Source organism: Camellia sinensis, chromosome 9, assembly GCF_055761805.1.
Source record: "Camellia sinensis isolate YWXY chromosome 9, ASM5576180v1, whole genome shotgun sequence".
NCBI lineage: Eukaryota > Viridiplantae > Streptophyta > Magnoliopsida > Ericales > Theaceae > Camellia > Camellia sinensis.
The window spans coordinates 116978484-116985199 of NC_138969.1; the positions used below are offsets into that span (position 1 = coordinate 116978484).

Genomic DNA, 6716 nt, shown 5'->3' on the forward strand with positions numbered 1-6716 from the left:
CCTAAGACAAAATAGAGTTGATCTAGAAAAGGAGAAGGTGTAAGTGTTTATTTGCAAACAGAGGCGATCAATAGCAAAATAGTGACCTTTTGGGTGGAAACTGAGCACGTGCATGAGCCTCCCATGCATTTCAAGCTTATTTAACGTTTAAATATCTAGCTTAAATACATGTTGTAATTAATTAGTTGTAGCTAATTAAGAATTGTAAATAATTTGTTAGTTTAACTAGTTGTTCGATTTCGTTTTGTAATAAGTTAACTAGAATAGTTAATTAATTCGAGTTTTGTAATAATTAGTTAGCTTAATTAGTTTAGTGCAGCTAGTTGGTTAGCTTATTCATTCGGACCCTCCTTCACAAGGGCATAATGTTGTAATAAGTGTGCGTGCATGTGTGTATGTCTTCCAACCCCACGTCTTTCTCTATTTTATTTAACCGCTTTTGATGGTTAGATTAGGGACATACTTCAATTACCATATCGCATGCTTGCATTCATTCATCTTGTCTTGCATGCACCGAGGCTCGGCGCATCATTCAAACTACATTGCCATTTCAATATCTTCTTTGAATACGTGTTTAATCGCATGTTGTTCAAATCGATCCATATGCCATACTAGTAGCCGAGCCTATTAATTGCATTATTGCGTGTGTTGCATTAGGCATCTTTGTATAGTTAGGAATCATGCATTATTTACTAACTCATATTTTCCTAGCTTGGAGTGCTAGGCGAGTTTTACGCTTTAGCACACTTGCACGAATGTGAATGTTGCCATGATTAGCATGTTTGCCATCAGGCTATGTGCTTAAATGCTAAACTTCTTGAATGCCTGTGGATGAAGGCTTGTTGTTTGAATTGGAACGATTCAACGAATGTAAGTTTTAAGCCCACTTTGTTGAGTGGCAAATCATGTTTTAAGCCCACTATGTTTGGTGGCAAATTCGCAAACTTTTAAGCCCACTTGAGGTGGCAAATTCAAGGCATTTTCGCAAAAACAAACATGAGTTGAATTGTTCCAACTTAAGCAAACTAGTCTGTACTTGCTTGTGCGCATCACATAGTAAAGCTTGTTTAATAACCGAAGCGGGAGCAACTAATGTATATAAAAAATCATATCAAGATTAGTAGAGGCCGATCTTTGATCGGGCGAGCGGGGGTGCTCAATTCATGACCTTCCTGTAATAACCCGACCCTCATATCTGTTTCTAGTATATTTTCGATCTGTTATTCTGTGTATTTACTTTCTTTCTGTGAAAAGTGATTTATATCAGTGGCATTTTTATTAGTGTATTTGGAACCTCCCTATTTTATTTTGGGGTATTGATTGTGGTGGTAATATGATGGTGAGGTAAGATTGGACCAAAAACTTTAATTCGACCAAATCGCCCACGATCAGCTGTTACTCTTCTGCCCTTTTCTTTTTCCACATTTAGAATTTGGATGTGAGGCTAGAACCATTGGAAAGCTTATTTTCGGGGCTACAATTTGGACATAAGAATGACCTTAAACGTAGTCCGGATGAGAGAGTTATGCCTGTTTGAAGTTTTCATATCTGTGCTGGAAGCAGGACCGCACGTGCGGGAAATGCGGCGCACGTGCGGCGATGTGCGGGGCAGCAGCTCAAAAACGTGATTTTGGAGTCATTTCTTAGATTTTCTTTTCCTCTCTTCTTCTTCCCTCTTCCATGTCCGAAACCCTAGCTCCCAAAACCTTGATTTCCTCCACTTTTCTCAACAAATCAACCATGGATCTTGCATCAAGGATGGAGAATAAGAGGAGATCACCACTTTCTACCGAATGGAATTTCAAAATTTTTGAGGTATGTTGGGATTCTATTATGGGGTTTAGAGTATGGTTTATGGGTTATGGACCTAGGGTGCCTAATAAATGGGAAGATTTGAAATAAAAAGTAATGGGTTAAGAAGATTTAAAATTTTATTTGAAATTTGTAGATTTCTTCGAAACCCTAGGTTGATTTTTGATGATAATCCATGATTTGGCCCAAATTGATAGTTGAATCATGAAAGTGGTAGGTTGAATTAGATGTGTTCAAATTTAATTGGAATTTGGTTATGTTTGAAAATTATGTTTAAACTTTGCGATTGAGCTTTGTTAAATGCATTGTGAATTATGTTTTAATAAAGGGGAAATTTGGGGGAAAAGATTTATTGATAATGTGGATGATATAAATTCGATTATGGAATGTTGAAATGGAATTTAAGAATTCCTTTTGAGATATGTTGAATTGTGATGATTATGTGGGATGGTATTGACTATGTTGATATTAATTTTTGTGACCTAAAATGTGAAGTTTTCAAGAATGGGTTTAATCTCAAATCATTTTACTAAATATTTGTGGGCTTGCTTAATTATTAAATCAAGAGAATGATTTAATAGGATTTCTTATGGGGATGGGGAAATGTTTGGTTTTTAGTGGAAACACTAGAAATTTAAGGAGTTTTGGGGAACATGGAAATGTTCATAAAAATCCTTTCTTTCTTTGAATAGAAGAGGAATGGGTATAAATTCCATAATGTATTTTGTAAGACCAGTAATCTTTTATATATATATATTGAGTTGGAGAAGTAGGTTTGAAACTTCATGCTGCAAAATATTGTTTGCTCTGTTTTACGTGCTTAACCCTCTAGTATTTCTGGAATTTGTGTTTGATGCCCTTAATGTATAAGTTGTTTACATGTGTAGGGCATAACCTGAGAAGGACAAGCACTCCGTTATAGCACTGTGAGTAGTAGTACCATTATCTGCTTCATATATATAGCTAATGATTGTCATTAACACCTTGTTTATACACGATATGTAATTACGTTATGTTTTGATGTGTGTATATAAAGAAAGGAGGAAAAATGAAGTGTTTTCATTCTTTAAGATTATGGGCCTTTGGCCATACGATGGAAGTAACTACGTTATGAAACAAAGTACTACACGGGACTAAGTGCTACATTGTGAGTCACCGCTAGAACCCGTGTGAGACACCTCTTGAGTTCATACAAGAATTTACAAGGGCATTCTTAATGCCAATTTACAAGGGCTTTATGCCACCTTCCAAGGGCTTTATGCCAATGTTTAAGGGCTTTATGCCACCTTTCAAGGGCTTTATGCCACCTTCCAAGGGCTTTATGCCAATGTTTAAGGGCTTATGCCATAGCATTCAAGGGCTTTAAGCCAACCATTATGTTCAAGCTGATATGTTTCAAGAAAGGGCCTATAAAGTGAAACAGACTCAGACAAATCATGTGGACTTTGCATTGTATGCTTAAGTATATGTTTTAAAGTTTGATAAGCATATGTTTTAAAGATTTATAAGTATATGTTTTAAAGTTTGGTAAGCATATGTTTAAAGATTGATAGGTATATGTTTTGAAGCTTAGTAAGTATGTGTTTTGAAGCTTAGTAAGTATATGTTTTGAAGCTTGGTAAGTATCTAAGGGCCTTGCGCCACTATGTTAATGGGCTTCGTGCCACCATGATTAAGGGTTTGTGCCACATTATACAAGGATATTAATCCAAACCATTATATTCAAGCCAATATGTTTCATGATAAGATCTAAGTCTATAATGAATAAGAACAGATTCAGACTCGCATTGTGAATGCTGCATTAGTATACGAAAGTACATGTTTGAAGCTTTGAATACCAGGTTGGAACTTTACTTGGCATTGTAGAATTTCAGAAATTGCATGGTCCGCTCGAGCGGAGACCCGTTTTCAGGAACATTTGAAAAGTTGCATTTAGTTCGTATGTCTATCCTCACTTATTTCCAAAGCATATTAGACACAATTTATGGTTCAATAAATATTGAGATGTTACGAATCCATGTGTATTTCTATTATACAATGTTTCAAGTTAAGCAGTATTTTATTTATGTATTACTATTCACTGAGCTTGGCTCACCCTCCGTATGTCTGTTCCTGTAGGTAACCAACCAGGACGTTCGACCCCTTTTGTCAACCTTTACGAGTCCAGGCACTAAGCGAGATCACTCAGTTTTGTGAAGCTTTGTTAAGACATTGTCTTGTTTTTTTTGATTACTCATTTAAGGTTAAATGTACATGACTTCAATGTTTTTGCATATGCCCAATCTTAGGGCTGGGGCTGTATATGTATACCTATATGACTGATGCTCACAGTATAATTTTGGCCTGTGACTGGTTATTATAATGTATATGATGCATGTGATCCTGGCATATTAGAGGTAGCTCAATGGAGTTTGTTATTATGTTAAATTTTAGTGCTTCCGCCAAGGCCCCATATATTACGTATAGTAGGTTAAGTGTCCGTTTCTGTATGGGTCATGCCCGAACTTTTAGGGGTGAGTTTGGGGCGTGACAGGTGGTATCAGAGCACGAGTTGCTATCTCACACATGGATCCATTGAGCTTTAGGATGTCTAGAAAAGACTTAGGCATCATGCATGACGTCCTTAGTGCATATGAAAGGAATTGATAGCAACGATAATGGTATATGTAATGACGCTAACCGCAATGGTTATTATTCATGTCTGTTATACATTTCTTGTATATATTGTGATTGATTGCTCTGCTGAACATGGTAAGACCTGCAGATTGGATTAAATCAAGCAAGTTGCGCAGCGGAAGCGTGGCGAGGATTCGAGCTAGTTGGTAAGACAATGTATATGCAAATGATTAGATGAAATATGAGTTATCATGGGAATAATGATAATATTAATGGGCTTTTAGCATCTGCTTAAGTGACTTGATTAAATTCTAAGTACCGAATATTCCTAAGATCAAAGGAAATGCTATATGTATGATACTCTTAGTTATGTTTTTCTTGCCATAACCATGTCGAGATTCGTGATTTTAAGAATTTATTGTGTTTGAATATTTTCATAAGATGTGTTTTGTGTAAGGATTGAAATTGTGTTAAGTACGACCGATTCTAATAAAAAGTCAGGCATGTAGTGACCCCCTAAAGTTGTGAAAAGGATCAAGTAATTGTGACCTTGCTTCTTGCTAATGATTTAAATAAATAAGTTATATTGACGAGTTAGTTAAGGATCTTGAAAGAGTATGTAAGTAATATGATTTCGTGAATTAAGGAAGGAGTAGTGTTTGTGTGTAACTGGAATTTGATTATGGGAATCTGTAACCATAATTCTGTCTGTACTCTGCCCTCTGTAATCTGTAATCTGAAACCTGAAATCTGAAATTTGTAATCTGTTTTGTTTATGTTACGTCTGTAATCTGTAATCGGGATTTCTTATGAGAAATGCCCGAAGAACATGAAGAGCCCCACCTATCTTATATGTTTGCGTATATAACACCTATAAAGGGGTAGTTAAGGACTACCGTGAAACTAAATTCAATGAGTGGGATCTGATAATTTGCTGCAAGAACGAAAACCCTACCTATGGGTATTAATGATTGAGAAATCATCTCTGTAATATATTTCTGTGAAGATATGTAAAGGTTAGATATTGCAATTTGATCCTTTATTGCCTATTGGAAGACCATAATGTAAATTATTCTGTATGACACTGGGCATTTCGACAGAAACAAATAATTATGGGGGGGATAATCCATAATGATGAAGGGCCAGCGATACGTACGGGGTATCCACTTCCTCTTGCATGTTATACAAATTTGTACAATACGCACTACATGATTAAAGCACTTTACCGTTATACTGTTGAATTTCTAGATATTATGGAACCCTAATGGATGTGATTATGGTATATTTATTGGAATTATGACCCTATAAATGGACTTAACCAGACTTATGTATGTGGGATATTGAAATGATTAAAGGAGAGGCCAACTTAAGAAGAATGTTTCTAAGAGAAGACGTTACGCCTTAAAGTTATGACTGATTAACTGACCGTGATTTTGAATTTGATTCTGGTTTTATTTTTGGATGGCTCCCTACGCTTGGAAAGATAGTTACCTTATATGTTTTTATTGCTCATATCCAAACTTAGGATATTCTGATTAAGTGTCTCTCATGGCGTACTTACAGGAAATTGTACAAATGTATGATGCTATGTTATGATATTATTGTAACTGTTGGATTTGGACTATGGTTCTCCTTGCGTTACGGTATTTCTTTCCATTATTCTGACTTTGCCCAAATTCGTATGTGTGGTTTTGAGTCCATATAACATTATGAATTTGACACGTTTACGGAAATAGAGAATACTAAGAACAAATGTGAAGCTAGTGACTATATGCTTACGCAACTTATTATGCCTGTTGGAATGATGCATACCTTGTTAAATGGACTGAACCTTGTGGATGGCTTTGGTATTTAATTTCATGATGCATTATATGATATGAATCTAATTACATAATTGATTTTTGTGACGATGATAGACAGTTTGGGTTACCAGCTTATCCCTAAGTGACTTATAATACGGGACTTATCAAGTAATGGGATTTGCATATGAACATAGCAAAGAACATATGGTGATTGAAATTAATGCATACTGTGGAATGTATGAATTCCGTGCCTAGGAAAACGAAATCTATTATACTTCTGTATTTAAGAATTGTATGTTCTGTATTTGGGCATTAACACTGTGGAACTTATTGATGGGGAAATATTGTAATGATAGACCCTACCTGCTGAGGATTTTCTGTCTTGCATATTCTGCAATGGACTCGTGTAATCTTATCTTCCTTATCGCAATAAGTGTGGGATTACCCTGTGAATTGTTCGAACCAAAGTATGTAAATATTTATGAA

At 35.7% G+C, this 6716-nt stretch overlaps 1 long non-coding RNA gene across 1 annotated transcript; it reads left to right on the forward strand.

The window, feature by feature from the left end:
* The first annotated feature begins 1533 nt into the window (after positions 1-1533).
* Positions 1534-4200, forward strand: LOC114310079 (uncharacterized). Its single transcript, XR_014341176.1, has 3 exons — positions 1534-1815; positions 2700-2738; positions 3931-4200. It is a non-coding gene; the product is annotated as an uncharacterized LOC114310079 (long non-coding RNA).
* Positions 4201-6716: the final 2516 nt, after the last annotated feature.